The sequence below is a fragment of the Cherax quadricarinatus genome, chromosome 3, assembly GCF_038502225.1.
Source record: "Cherax quadricarinatus isolate ZL_2023a chromosome 3, ASM3850222v1, whole genome shotgun sequence".
NCBI classification, from domain to species: domain Eukaryota; kingdom Metazoa; phylum Arthropoda; class Malacostraca; order Decapoda; family Parastacidae; genus Cherax; species Cherax quadricarinatus.
In genome coordinates this window covers 51,216,198-51,235,386 of record NC_091294.1, presented here as the reverse complement: position 1 = coordinate 51,235,386, position 19,189 = coordinate 51,216,198, and positions in this window count along the sequence as shown.

Below are 19,189 nucleotides of genomic sequence, written 5' to 3'. Positions count from 1 at the left end.
GCGATCAGTGAAGAGGCGGGGCCAGGAGCTCGGACTCGACCCCCGCAACCTCAACTAGGTGAGTACAACTAGGTGAGTACACACACACATACACACACACACACACACACACACACACACACACACACACACACACACACACACACACACACACATACACATACACACACACACACACACATACACACACACACACACACACACACACACATACACACACACACACACACACACACACACACATTGCATCTTCTTGGACTGCAAGTAGGCCTTAGACACAGTTCCTCACAAGAGATTAGTGCAGAAGCTAGAGCATCAGGCGCATATAACAGGAAGGGCACTGCAATAGATCAGAGAATACCTGACAGGGAGGCAACAACGAGTCATGGTACGTAATGATGTATCACAGTGGGCACCTGTGACGAGCGGGGTCCCACAGGGGTCGGTCCTAGGACCAGTGCTATTTTTGGTATATGTGAACGACATGACGGAAGGGTTAGACTCAGACGTGTCCCTGTTTGCAGATGATATGAAGTTAATGAGGAGAATTAAATCTGATGAGGACCAGGCAGGACTTCAAAGAGACCTGGACAGACTGGACACCTGGTCCAGCAAATGGCTTCTCGAATTTAATCCTGCCAAATGCAAAGTCATGAAGATAGGGGAAGGGCACAGAAGACCACAGACAAAGTATAGGCTAGGTGGCCAAAGACTGCAAACCTCACTCAAGGAGAAAGATCTTGGGGTGAGTATAACACCGAGCATGTCTCCGGAAGCACACATCAATCAGATAACTGCTGCAGCATATGGGCGCCTGGCAAACCTGATAACAGCATTCCGATACCTTAGTAAGGAATCATTCAAGACACTGTACACCGTGTATGTCAGGCCCATACTGGAGTATGCAGCACCTGTTTGGAACCCGCACTTGATAAAGCACGTCAAGAAACTAGAGAAAGTACAAAGGTTTGCGACAAGGTTAGTTCCAGAGCTAAGGGGAATGTCCTATGAAGAAAGATTAAGGGAAATCGGCCTGACGACACTGGAGGACAGGAGGGTCAGGGGAGACATGATAACGACATATAAAATACTGCGTGGAATAGACAAGGTGGACAAAGACAGGATATTCCAGGGAAGGGACACAGAAACAAGAGGCCACAATTGGAAGTTGAAGACACAAATGAGTCAGAGAGATAGTAGGAAGTATTTCTTCAGTCATATAGTTGTAAGGCAGTGGAATAGCCTAGAAAATGACGTAGTGGAGGCAGGAACCATACACAGTTTTAAGACGAGGTTTGATAAAGCTCATGGAGCGGGGAGAGAGAGGGCCTAGTAGCAACCGGTGAAGAGGTGGGGCCAGGAGCTAGGACTCGACCCCTGCAACCACAAATAGGTGAGTACAAATAGGTGAGTACACACACTATACATTATATTTTTAAAGACACTAAGTAAAAATTTATAATTTGTCACAATTTTGAAACATTTACAGAATATGAAAGACTGTCTTGTGTTTGATTCAGCTACAACAATTACTGACTAATGCTTTTAAATGTATTACTTCTTAATGCATTAATATGGAGTAGTTATATTAAACACCAGCATTCATATACAGTTCAAATTTCATATTTCAATCCTCTTTAACTAATACTAAAACCGTCATTACTTTCTTCTTTCACTCCTCGATAGATCACAGATATTCTCGACTCTACTGAAAGAACAATAATATTAATGATCACTGGTCATCATGATTTTAATTCGTGCTGTTGTCAAGTTTGTCTTCCTGGTGTCTGTTAACTATGGTGTAACATCTGGTTGTGTAGGAAGTCTTCCTCAGTAGCTCCCACATACTCATCTGGCTTACATAAGTTACAGTATATAGCTTCGCAATGTGTGTGAAAGCTCTACCTTGCTGGTATGTTAATAGCTGGAATGTTTTGTAAGGAGTATTACACAAAATATGGGCACATTTAGCTGTATCAAATATTTCAGTTTCTTGACCTGTGCTGTAGTATTCATGTAGAGTAAGATTGAGCTATATTCCACTTGTTCCTCTTGAATTTAAATTTTATAAGCAATAATCTTCTCGAGTTTCAATCTCGGTACTCTTTTTTATGGTATTGTTAAGATAGTCAAGGTTATTGCTAACACTTAAGATAGTCAAGGTTCTTGCTAATACTTAAGATAGTCAACGTTTTTGCTAATACTTAAGATAGTCAACGTTCTTGCTATCAATTAAGATAGTCAACGTTCTTGCTAACACTTAAGATAGTCAAGGTTATTGCTAACACTTAAGATAGTCAACGTTCTTGCTAACACTTAAGATAGTCAAGGTTATTGCTAACACTTAAGATAGTCAACGTTCTTGCTATCACTTAAGATAGTCAATGTTCTTGCTATCACTTAAGATAGTCAAGGTTCTTGCTAACACTTAAGATAGTCAAGGTTCTTGCTAACACTTAAGATAGTCAACGTTCTTGCTAACACTTAAGATAGTCAAGGTTATTGCTAACACTTAAGATAGTCAACGTTCTTGCTATCACTTAAGATAGTCAACGTTCTTGCTAACACTTAAAATAGTCGAGGTTCTTGCTAACACTTAAGATAGTCAACGTTCTTGCTAACACTTAAGGTAGTCAAAGTTCTTGTTAACATTTAAGGAAGTCAAAGTTCTTGCTAACACTTAAGGTAGTCAAAGTTCTTGCTAACATCAAAGTGGCAGAACTTCCAACATCACTTCCAGTTGTTACAACTTTATCATACATACAGTACAACTGTAACTGTGTTATCTGAACATCTATAATTTAGCTGGTAACTTCCATCTCTCTTTTTACTGTTCCATAGATTCTTTTTTCTGTTTGTGGAATAGAATTCTCCTTTACTGGTGAATGGTTAGTCATGTTGAAGGAAAGATTGGTATTTGAATCTCCTGTTGTTACAGAGGGACTACCACAGTCCTCTTGTAGCTGTGCTGGTCTGTAATTCACTACATGCAGTAGCATGACAGATGGGTATATTTGTTTTGTATTCCGTATGTTATTTCTTTAAAGCTTTCTACTTATATATGGACAAGAGCCATCTCTTTGTCTATGTACAGTACTACTTGCGATTAACATTCAAAGCAACTGCCCGGTAATGGCCCTCGCGGACTCTTCTGCATCTCATGTATAGAACCATTATTACAGTATCTGCAGGGAGATCAAATTATTTTCTCTGTCTCCTTGGCATGAGTATAAGCAATAGCATAGTGTTTTTTGCTGTATTTTTTTTTCAAGCATTTTATAATCTGTATATTCATATTTTTCGATTTCATATTTAAATAATTCTTCTCCAATGATAAATATTTCAAGTTATTTTTCTCCTTTATCAAATGTTATAACTTCATGATTGTGTTCAACCCGGAAGAACATCTATAGCAAAACTCGCACATGGCTCCATTCTTTACAGGAATTTCATGAACAAATGTTCTTGGGTTTTCATCCAAGGTGGAAAACACTTATCAGGAAACATTCCACTCACTGGGAATTTTGTCAGTCCAATACAGTGCATAAAAAAAGATACAGTATATTGTATATAGGAGAAGACAGGATGTTGTAGGTACGTAAACTCCTGTGGTAGTGACTTTCTTCCTAGCTTGATCTTTGATAGAGATAGAGGTACTACTGGTCACACTTATATTATACAAAGGCCAACATAAGTTCCTGTGCGTTGTGCTCTCCTGTAACCACTAATAAAGTGGGAAGGGAACTGCAGACGAATGTTTACACAGTGGATATATGAAGGGAGGCTTGGCTGGAGGCTTGGCTGGAGATTCTATAATTCTCAAAATAGATCCCAGATACGATTTGGTCTTTATGTCGTGATGTGGAGATAATTGTACGTATATATATATATATATATATATATATATATATATATATATATATATATATATATATATATATATATATATATATATATATATATATATATATATATATATATATCCTCCATTGAAGACACTGCAAGACTCCAGGTGGACATCAACCAAATCTTTAAATGGGCTGCAGAAAACAATATGAAGTTCAATGATGAGGAATTTCAATTACTCCGATATGGTAAACATGAGGAAAATAAAACTTCATCAGAGTATAAAAAAAAATCCAATCACACAATAGAGCGAAAAATTAATGTCAAAGACCTGAGAGTGATCATGTCAGAGGATCTCACCTTCATAGACCATAACATTGTATCAATCACATCTGCTAGAAAAATTACAGGATGGATAATGAGAACCTTCAAAACCAGGGATGCCAAACCCGTGATGACACTCTTCAGCTCGCTTGTTCTATCTAGGCTGGAATATTGCTGCACACTAACAGCACCTTTCATGGCAGGTAAAAATTGCTGACCTAGAAAATGTACAGACAACCTTAACGGCGCGCATAACGGAGATAAAACACCTCAATTACTGGGAGCGCTTGAAGTTCCTGAACCTGTACTCCCTGGAACGCAGGCGAGAGAGATACATGATTATATACACCTGGAAAATCCTAGAGGGACTAATACCAAACTTGCACACGAAAATCACTCCCTACGAAAGCAAAAGACTCGGCAGACGGTGCAACATCCCCCCAATGAAAAGCAGGGGCGCCACTAGCACGATAAGAAACAACACAATAAGTGTCAGGGGCCCAAGACTGTTCAACTGCCTCCCAGCACGGGCTGTGGATCGTACGTTGGATTACGTGCGGCCCACAGTAACAGCCTGGTTGATCAGGCCCTGATCCACCATGAGGCCTGGTCACAGACCGGGCCGCGGGGGCGTTGATCCCCGGAACTCTCTCCAGGTATATATATATATATATATATATATATATATATATATATATATATATATATATATATATATATATATATATATATATATATATATATATATATATATTCAACAAGTCGGCCGTCTCCCACCGAGGCAGGGTGACCCAAAAAGAAAGAAAATCCCCAAAAAGAAAATACTTTCATCATCATTCAACACTTTCACCTCACTCACACATAATCACTATTTTTGCAGAGGTGCTCAGAATATAACAGTTTAGAAGCATATACGTATAAAGTTACACAACATCTCCCTCCAAACTGCTAATGTCCCAAAACCCTCCTTAAGAGTGAAGGCATTGTACTTCCCATTTCCAGGACTCAAGTCCGGTTATATAAAATAACCGGTTTCCCTGAATTCCTTCACTAAATATTTCCCTGCTCACACTCCAACAGATCGTCAGGTCCCATATACCATTCGTCTCCATTCACTCCTATCTAACACGCTCACGCACGCTTGCTGGAAGTCCAAACCCCTCGCACACACCTCCTTTACCCCCTCCCTCCAACCTTTTCGGGGACGACCCCTACCCCGCCTTCCTTCCCTTACAAATTTATACGCTCTCCATGTCATTCTGCTTTGATCCATTCTCTCTAATTGACCAAATCACCTCAACAAACCCTCTTCTGCTCTCTGACTAATACTTTTATTAACTCCACACCTTCTATATGTGTGTGTGTGTGTGTGTGTGTGTGTGTGTGTGTGTATGCATCAAAGTATGACATAAAGGGTCAAGAGTACACCTCACGTAACGTAACCATCACATCCCACAACAAAACAACACCTCACACACGCATGACGACACCCGACTCAGTGAAACCCTCCTAACACTCAACCCAAAAATTAAGATTTATTACTTGTTTAATGTATCATTAAATTCTTCCCAGATTTTATTAATAATAAATGAATCCAATTTATATAAACCAAAGGAAATATTCATATTATTTTCAATACTGTTTTTTATGAAACAAGATTGAATTATATTTCTGTCAACCATTGACTTGATTGATACTACTTTCTCAACTTTTTGAAAATCAATTGGATGGTTAAAATCTCTCACATGAACAAACAGAGCATTGGAATCTTGTCCAGTTCTAATGCTATATTTATGTTGTTTTAATCCTAGTTCGAGACTTTTACCAGTTTGACCATAATAAACTTTATCGCAAATTTTACAAGGAATCTTATAGACACATCCGTCAGCATTTTGGGGGGAATTCTTTATCAAAAGTTTTTTCTTTACTGTATCAAGATTTTTAAATACAACTTTGATATTAAAAGTCTTAAGAAGAGAAGGCATATCAACCAAGTTTTCATGGTAAGGGAGAACCAACATATTTTTAGTTGAATAAGGTTGGTTGTCTCTTTCTTGGATTGTAAAAAGTATTTCTAGCAATTTTAAAAGATTTATATTTATATTTATATTTCATTGTGTTTGTTTATTATCAAATTATTGTAAAATTATGTAAAATATATTTAGTTGGATTAGGCTAAATTAAATTGCGCTTGTTATAATAAGGTTAGGTAAGTTTTTAAAACGTATAAGAGAAATTTTTAGAATGGACTTAATTTTAAACGTGTTCTTGCTAATTAACCAGTTTTACCTATTCGGCAGGACACACACACACACACACAACAGGGATAACAGGGAAGGCACTGCAATGGATTAGGGAATACTTGTCAGGAAGACAGCAGCGAATAATGGTACGTGGCGAGGTGTCAGAGTGGGCACCTATGACCAGCGGGGTCCCACAGGGGTCAGTCTTAGGACCAGTGCTGTTTCTTGTATTTGTGAACGACATGACGGAAGGAATAAACTCTGAGGTGTCCGTGTTTGCAGATGACGTGAAGTTGATGAGAAGAATTCACTCTATTGAAGACCAGGCAGAAATACAAAGGGATCTGGACAGGCTGCAGACCTGGTCCAGAAACTGGCTCCTGGAGTTCAATCCCACCAAGTGCAAAGTCATGAGGATTGGGGAAGGGCAAAGAGGAGCGCAGACGGAGTACAGTCTAGGGGGGCCAGAGACTACAAACCTCACTCAAGGTAAAAGATCTTGGGGTGAGTATAACACCAGGCACATCTCCTGAAGCGCACATCAACCAAATAACTGCTGCAGCATATGGGCGCCTAGCAAACCTCAGAACAGCATTCCGACATCTTAATAAGGAATCGTTCAGGACCCTGTACATCGTGTACGTTAGGCCCATATTGGAGTATGCGGCACCAGTTTGGAACCCACACCTAGCCAAGCATGTAAAGAAACTAGAGAAAGTGCAAAGGTTTGCAACAAGACTAGTCCCGGAGTTAAGAGGTATGTCCTATGAGGAGAGGTTAAGGGAAATCAACCTGACGACACTGGAGGACAGGAGAGATAGGGGGGACATGATAACGACTTACAAAATACTGAGAGGAATTGACAAGGTGGACAAAGACAGGATGTTCCAGAGACTGGACACAGCAACACGGGGACACAGTTGGAAGCTGAAGACACAGATGAATCAAAGGGATGTTAGGAAGTATTTCTTCAGCCACAGAGTAGTCAGTAAGTGGAATAGTTTGGGAAGCGATGTAGTGGAGGCGGGATCCATACACAGCTTTAAGCAGAGGTACGATAAAGCTCATGGTTCAGGGAGAGTGACCTAGTAGCGACCAGTGAAGAGGCGGGGCCAGGAGCTTGGACTCGACCCCTGCAACCTCAACTAGGTGAGTACACACACACACACACACACACATATATATATATATATATATATATATATATATATATATATATATATATATATGTATATATATATATATATATATATATATATATATATATATATATACATGTATATATATATATGTATATATGTATGTATGTATATATATATATATATATGTATATATGTATGTATGTATATATTTTTTTTTATTATCACACTGGCCGATTCCCACCAAGGCAGGGTGGCCCGAAGAAGAAAAACTTTCACCATCATTCACTCCATCACTGTCTTGCCAGAAGGGTGCTTTACACTACAGTTTTTAAACTGCAACATTAACACCCCTCCTTCAGAGTGCAGGCACTGTACTTCCCATCTCCAGGACTCAAGTCCGGTCTGCCGGTTTCCCTGAATCCCTTCATAAATGTTACTTTGCTCACACTCCAACAGCACGTCATGTATTAAAAACCATTTGTCTCCATTCACTCCTATCAAACATGCTCACGCATGCCTGCTGGAAGTCCAAGCCCCTCGCACACAAAACCTCCTTTACCCCCTCCCTCCAACCTTTCCTAGGCCGACCCCTACCCAGCCTTCCTTCCACTACAGACTGATACACTCTTGAAGTCATTCTGTTTCGCTCCATTCTCTCTACATGTCCGAACCACCTCAACAACCCTTCCTCAGCCCTCTGGACAACAGTTTTGGTAATCCCGCACCTCCTCCTAACTTCCAAACTACGAATTCTCTGCATTATATTCACACCACACATTGCCCTCAGACATGACATCTCCACTGCCTCCAGCCTTCTCCTCGCTGCAACATTCATCACCCACGCTTCACACCCATATAAGAGCGTTGGTAAAACTATACTCTCATACATTCCCCTCTTTGCCTCCAAGGACAAAGTTCTTTGTCTCCACAGACTCCTAAGTGCACCACTCACTCTTTTTCCCTCATCAATTCTATATATATATATATATATATATATATATATATATATATATATATATATATTATATATATATATATATATATATATATATATATATATGTATATATATATATATATATATATATATATATGTATATATATATATATATATATATATATATATATATATATATATATATATATATATATGTAGTGGAAGGATGGCGGGGTAGGGGTCGGCCTAGGAAAGGTTGGAGGGAGGGGGTAAAGGAGGTTTTGTGTGCGAGGGGCTTGGACTTCCAGCAGGCATGAATGAGCGTGTTTGATAGGAGTGAATGGAGACAAATGGTTTTTAATACTTGACGTGCTGTTGGAGTGTGAGCAAAGTAACATTTATGAAGGGGTTCAGGGAAACCGGCAGGCCGGACTTGAGTCCTGGAGATGGGAAGTACAGTGCCTGCACTCTGAAGGAGGGGTGTAAATGTTGCAGTTTAAAAACTGTAGTGTAAAGCACCCTTCTGGCAAGACAGTGATGGAGTGAATGATGGTGAAAGTTTTTCTTTTTCGGGCCACCCTGCCTTGGTGGGAATCGGCCAGTGTGATAATAAAATAAATATATATATATATTAGAATATATTTGAGGCGATATAGAGTCATGTTTATATTTAAACTTGAGACACCAGTTTTTTAGTGTTCCTGTGGGGTTTTAGCATACGAGAAAGCAAAGCCAAAGATTGTGAGCTGTAGATGGCCCTTAGCTTGATGATAACACAACATTCCACAGCCGCTTCCAGAACATTCTTGGAGCCGAAGATGCAGCCACACTTGGGCTGTGTGAATAAATTGGTATAAGTATAAGTACCCCTAATGGGTGTTATATCAGCATATCTCAGAGATTAAGTGCTGAAGTTCACACTTACAGGTGTGGGCTCGATGGCCCTCTTGTCACCGGGTGTATAGTAGATCTTGAGAATTAATGAACTAGCTATCTGCTGCGCAGCTGACCTAATTAGTATCATTAACGACTAGATCTACCTGGATATCTGTATCAGATAGTATGTTTACCTGAATATCGATGTCTTGATTAAAGAATAGTATCTCAGGGGATTGTTACACGTCCTTCAGTCAGTCTGGGAAGCACTAACGCCCGCACTGTTACTTTAATGTTCTTCAATACTTATCTATTTGTTCATCTCGCAATAATGTCTAAGAAGCTGTACACACTTTTTAATATTTCTATTGTTAAGATGGAGGTTGTCAGTGTAGCTCAGGATGCACTGTTAGCTCCTTGGTTTATGTCAGTGCACGCGCGACACACGCTCGTTTGTTGCAATCTGCCCCGCGGCCCTAGCTTGCCCTGGTGTCTCCCGACACACAAAAGAAGTGCAGATCAAGCATGTTTCCCTTGTTTGTCAAACTGCAACAAGAAAACAACAAGATGTTTGATTTCTCGTTGTGTGAGCATAGATAACTGTTGACGCTATCTTTAACATGGTAATAAATGGGTGCAGGATTTTCCTTAATTTATCTGCTAAGTTAAGAGATTATTTGTCTCTCATTAACTCACACTGGTTGCAACACTGGTCTCTTGCACAGTATCCTGACAACGACACACGCTGATACCGCATCTGGAATCAATTATAAACTGTTGATGCAGAAGTAAGATGCCATCGCCCTTTCTGAGAGGGCTGGGCCCCTCAGGGCTGAAAGGGCTGAAAAGGGCTGAATAGGGGCTGATACCCCCTCCTTGGAGAAAATTTCTCCGTAACACCCCATATGCTCGTAAATATAACTGGTAAAAAGAAGGCAACGAAGCGCACTAAAACTGTGATTCTTTCTTTAGGACACCCTTCAGAGCTGAAAGTTTAAAGCCAGTGGTGGGCACAGTTTCGCTAATCAGTTAATCGCTAATTAGCGGAACTAACTTCGTGTTTAGCAGATTAATGTTTCCGCTAACTTCAGAAACCGTTAGTCGACCAATTAGCTTCCGCTAAATAAAGTTTTGCTAACTTTGAGTCCGCTAAAAAAAATCCTACTTTGCTGGTAATCGGAAAGCAATGCCTTTTCAACGGCGCGCGTGTTTGTTCCTGTCTTCTGTGGAGACCATCATCAAGGGACAAGCTCGAGCCTCTACAACGTGAAGTCGCATGTTAAGAGGAAACACCCAGCGTATGCCATCAAGTTTGAGTAGAGAATCAAGGCTAGATCTTCCCGTGGAAAACACGGGCGATCTTCTTGTGGCAGTGACACTAGTAGGAACAACAACCAGATGTCACAGCCGCGTGAAAAGTGAGCACGCCAGGCCACCATCGGTGAAGCGTTTGTTACTGCTAGCACTAGCGTCCATCAGTCTGTGGTGGGCACAAAAATTGTGGACCTATTCGTCTGCAACATGCTACCGCTGCATGTTGCAGCCTGATCAAGATGACAATGTCCCGCCCCACCCTGGACACGAGGATTTTGGTCAGCCATAAACAGCTGGAGTAGTATCTTATAAAGTACTGATGAGTTATAAGCCCTTATTAAACTATTACTATAGATTTTTTGATATTTTTTAATTTTCGTGGGAATTGCAAGTTATGACTGTTTAGAAGTAGAGTACCTTTCCCAGTATTGTAAAGTAGAGAAGTAAACTTACCTGTGTACTCTACTTAAGTAACTTTTCTCGGTGTTTACTTTTCAAAAATTTCTGATGATGTAACGAACATATCGTTATCAGATTGAAGTGAAGTAAAAGTAATAACAGACTTCAGTACTTAAGTAAAAGTAGTGGGCAATTTCAGTACTTTTTAAAAAGTAAATACAAAAAAACTTACTTATTATTAAGAAGTTCTCCAGGTCTGTTATAAAAGTCTCAGAGGTAAAAGTGAAAGATCAAAAAACTAAACCGAAACTGAATTCATGAAAAAAGTTAGAGATTAGCATTTACTGTTAGCTTCAGCTAATTTTTTCTGCCAATTAGGGGTTTAGCGTTAGCGGAGCTAATATATTAGTTAGCGGGTTAGTGGTTAGCGAAGCTAACTTTTCGGTTAGCTATGCCCACTACTGTTTAAAGCTTATATGAGGTTAAATCTCTATAAATAACAATTAAACAAATTTCTTAATTTAATAAATGCAATAAATGAATCAGAACTAACACAAGCCAAAAATAACTAATTCACCATGGTTTGAAGACGATCAGGACGACCATTCTCCAGTTTACTAACATGAATCACTATCACAGTTTGTTCAATATAATTTAAGTATTAGGATTTACACCTCCCATTAACAAGACCAACGTTTTTTTGAGTAGAGTACAAGGAAGCAATAATTCTCCATTTCATATTATTAACTTAACAAATCAAAATCAATACTACCTTAAACTGTACCGAGTCTTTATTGTGGGTCAGGTACATCACTGCTTAAGATCTGATGTCGGCCAAAAGAGGAATTCTCAGGTCATTACATGATAACATATACAAATTGGCATCTTACAAAGCCCAAACAATGTGAACTTTCCTCCATGATTTGCAACTTTGAAGATGTTCGAAAAATGTCCTTCAAGACAGCACACAGAAGTCAAAATCACTTTTAGTGTATAAAATTAGCAAATGAGCACCTGCACACCTTAATAATTATGAACACTTTCGTGTAGGTATGTACATAAACATTAAATATTTGATCCTCATTAGATTAGAAGTTTTTAAGTTACAGATGGACACAATGGAGGAAAAAAAACTGAATTAGAGGCATCAAATTCCAACATAGATCATCCCCCTCGAGGAATTCCTGATTACCATTACACCAGGGACAAGTATGTGTGTGTATGAGCACAGCAATTCTCCAGGAAATTTAGGTACACCACCAGCTTGGCCAAATATTTACTGCCGCGTTACACTACCACCTGTTGACCGCAAGAGCTATTTTCTGTTCATACCTCTCTGGACGGCCCTAGTATGCTTGCATACTCAAAACACTGACAAAGGAAACAACCACAGTAGGAGTGGAGGTAAGACTCTCATATTCGATAACAGGGCAACACTTGGGTGACGCAAGAGGAATGACAGGAAAACTAGAACGAGAACCTGACACCACTGAAAGAGAGTGGTGGAAAAACTACGTGTAAAAGTATTCCACATTCTGTAAGTCGAAGTAGTGATGAGTAGTTTACCACCAGGGGTGAAAAAAAGTATAGATATTTAGCATGATATTGTTCGTAGACCACAACCGGTCTGAGATGTAAATGAATGGTTCAGAGAACCGACATGTTGAATTAGACACATGTGCAACTCTTGGGTATCTTTATTGAGGAAACGTTTCGCCACACAGTGGCTTCATCAGTCCATACAAAGGAGAAACTTGAAGAACAGAAGGAGAATTAGGTAATCAGTCCCTCAGCCTTGAGTCGATGTGGTCAGTCCATCAATCTTGAATGGAATTCGGTATATGAGCGGAGAAGCAGCTTATAAACCGTAGACAGGAGAAGTGCAGCAGTCGTAGGTGGTGTCACATTTGTCCAATGTGGAAGTAGGTCGTGCCCAAGGGTTAGGCAAGTGAAGAATTCCTAAGTATTAAGATCCCAAGAAGTTGCAGTGTCTGACAGGATTGTAGATGAATGGTTCAGAGAACCGACATGTTGTTGAATTAGACACATGTGCAACTCTTGGGCATCTTTATTGAGGAAACGTTTCGCCACACAGTGGCTTCATCAATCCATACAAAGGAGAAACTTGAAGAACAGAAGGAGAAATTCTTCACTTGCCTAACCCTTGGGCACGACCTACTTCCACATTGGACAAATGTGACACCACCTACGACTGCTGCACCTCTCCTGTCTACGGTTTACAAGCTGCTTCTCCGCTCATATACCGAATTCTATTCAAGATTGATGGACTGACCACATCGACTCAAGGCTGAGGGACTGATTACCTAATTCTCCTTCTGTTCTTCATTATTATTATTATAATCAAAAAGAAGCGCTAAGCCACAAGGGCTATACAGCGCTGCAGGGTAGGGAAGGAAGCAAGGGAATTGGATGGCAGGAGGGAGGGGGGATGATCAGCAGGTTACAGAAAACAGCGGGGCAGGGGATAGTACGGGGGTAGAGGGTAGCAAGAGATACAAGTAGAAAGGGCTGAAAGTATCAGAATTTGTGAAGTAAGTCAGTCGTTGTCAAAAAGTCAATAAGAGAGTCCGGATGAAAGGTGGGTCCATCAGCGAGAAGGGAAGGTAAAGAGAGAGCAGCGGGGCGAAGACGACGACAGAGGTAAATTCTGCGTGCTCGTTGATAAAGTGGGCAGTCCAACAGAATGTGGCTGACTGATAATGGAGCTTGGCAATTCTCACAGAGAGGAGCAAGACGCCTCTCCATGAGATATCCATGAGTAAGACGAGTATGGCCAATGCGAAGACGGGAGAGAGTAGTCTCCCAACCTCGACACTGGTGATAAGAAGACGGCCAGTAACCTATACTCGGTTTAATAGACTGAAGTTTGTTGCCGAGCATAGTAGACCAACGTTGTTGCCAACGGGTGTGAAGGTGGGAAGATATTACAGCAAAATAGTCCGTACATGGAATACCTCTGTAAGAAACTGGTAGGTCATGTACTGCTGACCGCGCAGCAGTGTCTGCCTGTTCATTGCCCTGTACGTCAACATGACCAGGGACCCAACAAAAAACAATATCTTTATGCTTAGTAAAGATGCGGCGTAGCCAAAGTTGGATACGGAGGACTAAGGGGTGAGGTGTATCAAATTTTTGTATAGCCTGTAAAGCACTAAGGGAGTCTGAGACAACCACAAATGATGACACAGGCATAGATGCAATACGGATAAGTGCTGTAAGGATGGCATATAATTCAGCAGTAAAAATACTAGCTGAAGATAGTAAATGCCCTTGTACGACGCTGTCCGGAAACACTGCTGCGAATCCTACGCCGTCAGAAGACTTAGAGCCATCTGTGTACACAGCAATGGCATGAGAATGAGAGTGAAAGTGGTCAAGAAAAAGAGAGCGGGAAGCGACCGTAGACAGTTGGGCTTTCGAGCAAGGGAGGGAGAAAGAACAGACTCGAACAGCTGGGACCTCCCAGGGGGGTAGGGAAAAGTGAGATGCTACATGTACATAGAAAGGTGGTAGTTGAAGAGAAGACAAGAGCGAATGAAGGCGAAGAGAGAAGGGACGGAGTAAGCAGGGGCGGCGAACAAATAAAGAATGTCTACTAATATCAGTGACCATTCTATAAATGGAAGGATTGCGGAGATCATGAGAGCGTACATAGTAGCGCAGGCAATGGGCATCACGGCGATCGGATAAGGATGGAACGTTTGCTTCTGCATAGAGGCTTTCGACAGGGGAAGAGCGAAAAGCACCAAGGCATAAACGTAATCCTTGGTGATGAATGGGGTTAAGGCTAGAGAGAGTAGCAGGAGATGCCGCTGAATAGATCTGGTCACCATAATCAAGTTTCGATAAAATAAGGGTGGAATGTAGGTGAAGGAGGGTTCGACGATCAGCTCCCCACGAAAGATGAGCAAGGGTTTTAAGAAGGTTCAGCCGGCTGTGACAAGTTGCCTTCAGAGAGGTAATGTGAGGTTTCCAGGATAACCTACGATCAAAGAGGAGGCCCAGAAACTTGACTGTATCACGTTCAGGGATACGTGAGCCATAGAGGTACAAAGGATGATCAGAGATGACAGAGCGTCTAGTGAAAGTGATTTGGTGGGTTTTAGTGCTGGAAAATTTAAACCCATGTGTGGTGGCCCAATTGGAAACACGGTCGACTGCATGCTGGAGAGAAACTGTAAGGAGGTGACAGTCAGCGCCTGCACAGGCAATAGCAAAGTCATCAACATAGAGTGATGACCAAATATTTGATGGAAGACTAGAGGCCAAATCATTAATAGCAAGGAGAAAAAGTGTTGTGCTCAGAACACATCCCTGGGGGACACCTTCAGCTTGGACAAAGTCCGGGGAGAGCACATTATTAACCCGAACACGGAAATGCCTGTCAGTTAAAAAGTTCTTAAGGAAGGATGGTAGATTGCCTCGAAGGCCTAAGGAGTGGGCTTGGGCTAAAATATTATACCTCCAAGTTGTGTCATATGCCTTCTCAAGGTCAAAAAATATGGCAATAACTGAGTGGTTATTCGCAAAGGCATTACGAACATACGTATCCAAGCGCAGTAAGGGGTCTATGGTAGAACGTCCCTTACGAAAGCCATATTGACGAGTGGAGAGACTGTTGTGTGTCTCTAAATACCACACTAAACGTCTATTTACTAGACGTTCCATTACTTTGCAAACTGCACTGGTAAGAGCAATGGGACGATAGTGGGAGGTTTCATGTCCCGTAGTGCCTGGTTTGCGGAAAGGGAGAACAATGGCGGATTTCCACAGCTGTGGAAGAACTCCTTGTGACCAAATAAGATTGTAAAGGTGTAATAGGACTGCAAGGGCTGACTGATGTAAATGTTGTAGCATACGAATATGAATGTCGTCGGGCCCAGCTGCCGATGATCGACAAGCTGAGAGTGTTGCCTCCAGTTCTTGAAGTGTAAAAGGCACATTATACTGTTCTTCTCTGAGAGAAGAAAAGTCCAAGGGTGCTAACTCTCTGGCAGACTTTGAGGAAAGAAATGAGGGGCATAGATGGAGTCCCTGAGAAATACGGACCAGATGATTGCCAATTTCATTGGCAACATCTAGTGGGTTTGCTATATCAACACCGGCAACCCGCAGAACAGGAGCCAGGTCAGGAGAATATTTACCACTCAGTTTTCGTACTTTTTTCCAGACTGCACTCATAGAGGAAGCAGAGGTGATGGTGGAGACATAATCTCGCCAGCAAGTGCGTTTAGCGTCACGGATGACACGGCGAGCGATCGCACGCTTCTGTTTAAAATCAAGGAGTCGCTCTGTGGTTCTATTGTACCGGTACCTGCCCCATGCAGCGCGTTTCAAACGTACTGCACGAGCACAAGCAGGAGACCACCAAGGCACGCATTTCTGAGAATGCCTGCCCGAAGTTTGGGGTATAGAATGAGAAGCTGCGGTGAAAACGGAGGACGAGAAGAGGTGTAAAAGCTCATCGATGGAGGACGAAGAAGGAACCTCTTTAAAAACAGTCAGGTGTGAGTAAAGGTTCCAATTTGCCCGATTAAATTGCCAGCGTGGGGTGCGAAGAGGTGGCGAATATGAAGGGGAAGTAAGAATGATTGGGAAATGATCACTGTCATGTAAGTCCGGGAGAACAGACCAAGTAAAGTCTAATGCGGCGGAGGAAGAGCAAACTGAGAGATCGATGCAAGAGAGAGTATGAGTCCGAGGATCAAAATGGGTGTGAGTACCTGTATTTAAAACATGGAGGGGGTGGGTGGCAAGAAAAGCCTCTAACTGAATTCCACGGGAATCACAGTGAGACCCTCCCCAGAGGAAATGGTGGGCATTAAAATCACCAAGTAACAGAATCGGTGGCGGTAATGACGAAACAAGGAAGGCAAAATCCGGAATAGATAATGCCCGAGAAGGAGAGAGATATAAAGAACAGAGCGTATACCACCTATGTAAGTGGATACGGGCTGCTGTGTAATGCAGCGAAGTATGAACAAATAGCTGATGGTACGGAATATCAGTGCGGAGAAGAAGGGCACTTTCATTAAAGGTCCCATCAGGAAAAGGATCTGAAGAATACAATAAATTATAGCCTGAGATGTGAGAAATAACAGCAGAGTGTAATTTTGGTTCCTGTAAGCAAACACCAACAGGGGCAAACTGGGAGAGTAACATCTGAAGCTCACCCCGATTACCCCTGAGGCCGCGTATATTCCACTGTAAAAAGGCCATAATTGGCAATGATAAAGATACTTGAAATCCGCAGGTAAGGGTTCCTACGGACTAGAAGGGTTAGAAAAGTCCACATGCGGAGGCAGTGGAAAATGTTCAAGCAGCGAAGGAACGGTGCGCTGTGAAGAAAGGAGTTGCGCAGATGGAGCAGAGGAGAGAGGAAGAGCGGAAGGTGGATCAGTGTCCATTGATGGTTTGGTCTCTGCAATATATTCAGAGATTGCTTCAAGTGTTTCGGAATTCAGAGATGTCGTATGGGAGACAATATTGGGAATGGTAGGGGGAGGATGAGTAAAGATTGGAACTGTATTGGACTGTACCAAGGTAGGGGGGGGCGAAAGGGTGGAGGGAACTGGAGAAGCGTGGCAGGGGACAGAAGAGACAGGAACCTGGGAGGTGGCAGAAGAGGAAGAAACTTGGGAGGGAACAGGGGAGGAAGGTACATTACGAGGAGGAGAGTGAACCTCTGCACTTGTAACTGAGCCAGTGAGAGGGGAAGAACTAGGGACAGAGACAGGGAGGGTAAAATGAGGAGGTGGAAGATGGGTAGGAGGTGTTACCGGACCTTTTTTTGACTTTTGAGAAGTAGAGGGACGATTGGGAAGAGGTGTCGTACGAGGTCTCGTCGATACTGAGGCTTGTAAGAGAGAACTCGAAGAAGCGAGATTAGACTGAGGCGTTGAAGTAGGGACGTCTGAGCCGAGGACAGCAAAAGGATTAGATACAGGAGTGATTATGGGAGAGGTAACCACAGAGGTGGGTGTAGAAGATGGGATACCAGAAGTGGGGGGACGTTTTGAAACACGGGAATAAGAAACACGTGGGAGTCTCCCTTGGAGGCGGAGATGAGAAACTGCCATGGCATAAGGGAGACCTTCTGTCTCTTTGAGGTAACGGATTTCCCGCTCGTTTAAATAGACCTGACAACGGCGAGAGTACGAAGGGTGAGCCTCATGACAGTTAAGGCAAGAGGGAGATCGATTGCAAGACGTATTAGAATGGTCATCGGCACCACAGACTGGGCATTCGGCGATAGATCTGCAATATTTCGCTGGATGGCCAAATCGCCAGCAATTTCTACACTGTTGTGGTGTAGGGATCACCTTTCGAACTTGTAACCGATGTCCTGCTATATAAACGGAGGATGGGAGTTCTCGGCTGTCAAAAGTTAAACGAGCCACATTGCTAGGGTATCGTCTCCGCCCACGGGCAGGAAGAACGTAAGTGTCTACCTTGAGGATTGGGAGATCTTGGAGTTCCAGCTGTTCTAGAATGTCGGTGCCACATGTCTGGAAATTTTGTTGAACTATGGTATGGGGCAGAATAACGGTACCACTACAAGAATTGAGGGAATGATGTTTTTCAAGGGTGACAGGAACAGTATCTATATGGGTAAGACGAGAGAGCTCACGAGCCTGGGTAGCATTCTGTACGGTAATGATGCGCGTACCGCTCTTAAGAGCATGAAAAGAAATATCTTTACCAACATGGCGTAGGAGTGCCTTGCCAATACTATGGTCAGAAAGATAGGCAGTAGAGGAAGTTGGTCGTAAAGTGAAGAATTTAGTCCACTGTTCAGTCTGAAACTGAGCGTGGAAAGGTAGTGAAGGACGTGTCGATCGTTTCTGAGAAGAACGAGAAGGTGAAGGTGGAGAAGTATCATCAGCAGGTAATTGTCGTTGACGTTTAGGCGTGGGACCAGAGTTGGTCCGACGTGGAACGGGTCGGCGATTTGAAAATTGCCGCACCGTAGAGGGAGAGGCCGGAAGCATAGTCAGAGGAGAGCGAAGGTCTGATAAATCGAAGGAGTCAGTCGAGGCCTCAGTACCTGAAGCGGGTGAGGAAACAGCACCGGCAATAGGTACAGAGG